At 39.2% G+C, this 2,525-nt stretch overlaps 1 non-coding gene across 1 annotated transcript; it reads right to left on the minus strand.

The window, feature by feature from the left end:
* Positions 1–2,453: 2,453 nt before the first annotated feature.
* On the minus strand, positions 2,454–2,525 carry TRNAQ-UUG. Its single transcript has one exon. It is a non-coding gene; the product is annotated as a tRNA-Gln (tRNA).

Consider the following 2,525-nt stretch of genomic DNA (forward strand, 5'->3'; position numbering starts at 1 on the left):
CCGTAGGTAGATATCCTTAAGGGCATTATGGTCATTTTGCCCCGTTTCTTGGTTTACCTACTTATCCTTATCCATTGACAACTAAATTTCACACATAACCTAAACATGCTATAATATGCTCATCATTAAAATTTCATAGGCATCAGGGCTCATTTAGTGGGTTATTTTAATGTTCCTTAAATCCCGAGCAATTTGGTTTGTTCAGCGCCTTAACTTACGGTTCTTTGAGTTTTGCTTTCATAGATCCTTGTGTAATACTCGTTTTAGGGTTCATATGAAAATCCACACAGTGGATTTCTTATCTGGTAGCCGATTCTAGGGGTTTTCAAGGCTCGATTTCTTCATGGAACCTCTTCCATGTCCTTTCCTCAAGCTATAGAAACTGGTTTGGAGGAACGTCTTTGAGTGTGGAACCTTAATTTCTAGAAATCGTTCTCGGTATGCAACTCACCCGAAACGCCAGATTTTCGATCTCTTGGGAATCTTGTTCTACGACGTTTCAACTCTCGATTCCTTCATAGAACTTATGGGTAATCTTGTTTAGAAACTATAGGAATAAGGTTGAGGAAGAATGGTGGAGAATTGCTCTCAAATTTGGAAGAAACCTGAGAGTAGGAGACCCATAAACTAAACGCTCATAACTCTCGAATGGGTGCTCGAACTTTCTCGAGTCTTGTTCCATATTGTTGCCCCTACTTCAGACTTTATAGGAGGAGCTTAAACCGACATTGAAAGCTCCAGATTCATCGTGATTTAGAGATTGAACGTTCTGGATAATTCGTCGGAAAATTCGCTTCAATCAGGGCTTTACCGACTATAGTTTTGAATACCAGCCGTTGGATGTGATGATCTGTCCGTTGTCTAGATCTTATCCAACTTCGGAGAAGATCCAACGGCTGAGATTCGAGTTCCAGAGATGTTTCTCAGATGGTCACTGTAGATGCTCTGATTCTGATCAGAGGGGCATTTTCACAATTATCCATTCTTCCAGGGGTATTATGGTAAGTTTCCATTTACTGAATATTTTAATATTATTTTTCCTGAAAAATCCATAATTTTTTTAAAAATCCTTCATCTCATGTTGATCATTTTTCCCTTCTTGAGCCTCTTTAAATTCCTTCTAGATAAGGAAGTAAAAATTCGGGAAGATCCTTTATAATTGGAAAAATGACATTTTTGCCCTTTTCACTTCCTTTTACTTTCCAATCCTTTTTCCATAGGTCTTAAACTCCTTAACATTACTTGTTAGGCTATAAGAATGACTTGCTTGAGATCATCACCCTTGCTTAATCCATTAATTCCTCCCCTTTTGATCATTAGGATCTTACATGGGCAACTTATTCTTGTTCGATCTAATTTCCTTCATTTTTGGGTGTTACAAAACTTATTCCTACCGTTTCTCAAGAAGATTACCCACAAGTTCTATGAAGGAATAGAGTGCTGAAAGTGCCTAGAAACCATTCCCCCAATTCAATCCGCCATTAAAGAACTTCAAGAAAAACTTGAAAATCCAATCCGAGGATACATGATGATTCGTCGAGCAAGAATGATTCCAATCAGTTTCTGCACCTCCAAGGAATGCTTCCATAGAAGACCACGAAGAAAATATAACCTCGAGAGCGTGCCAAATTGAAGGAAATAGGTTTCAAAATTAAATTGGGGATAAGAGTCAAAATTCCTATCTACGGTCTCTTTTCCTTCAAATTAAGGATTCCTCTAGCTTCAGAGGAAGAAGTTGAGTAAACTTGATGAAGGAATCAGGAGCTGAAACGTTGTAGAATAAGCTACCCACGAGATCGAAAATCTTGCATTTCGAGTGAGTTGCATACCGAGAACGATTTCTGGAAATTAAGGTCCTACACTCAAAGACGTTCCTCCAAACCAATTCCTTTAGCCTGAAGATAGGATATGAAAGAGGTTCAATGAAGAAATAGGGCCTTGAAACCCCTAGAATCGGCTACCCACTAAGAAATCCTTTGTTTTATCTCCAGCGATAAATAAGATTTTGGATGAACTTTGGTAGCGATTATCTTAGGCTACGATCCACGAGAAGTTATCAAATAAATCCCTAGCCCTTTCTTGTAACATCCATCTTTAAGTTTCACGAAGAAATTGAGGAGAGAAACGCTGTAGATGTGGCTGTACAGGCCGAGTTTGAGATGGCGGCGATGCGAAAAATGCGCATCTTCTTCCTGTTCAGGAAGAAAACGGTGATACGGCCAGTTCAACCAATTTTATGAAATGTTGTATGAATAATGCTCATCACGAGCCATATGACTTTCCCTCCTAGGATAACTAAAGTGGTATCCTTCCAAGCTTGACTCAAGACGTTATGCATAAACCACCAGGAATCCAAGAAAACACCTAGTTTAATGCAAACATCATGCTTAACAAGTTGCTAGGTCAAGGTTACGTTCCTTATCCTGTGTTTTCGCATCAAGGTCATTTTTTAAAGGTCCTACCGGGAGTTGAACCCAGGTCGTTGGATTCAAAGTCCAAAGTGCTAACCACTGCACCATAGAACC

The sequence above is a fragment of the Cucurbita moschata genome, unplaced genomic scaffold (assembly GCF_002738365.1).
Source record: "Cucurbita moschata cultivar Rifu unplaced genomic scaffold, Cmos_1.0 Cmo_Scf00094, whole genome shotgun sequence".
Classification (NCBI taxonomy): Eukaryota; Viridiplantae; Streptophyta; class Magnoliopsida; order Cucurbitales; family Cucurbitaceae; genus Cucurbita; species Cucurbita moschata.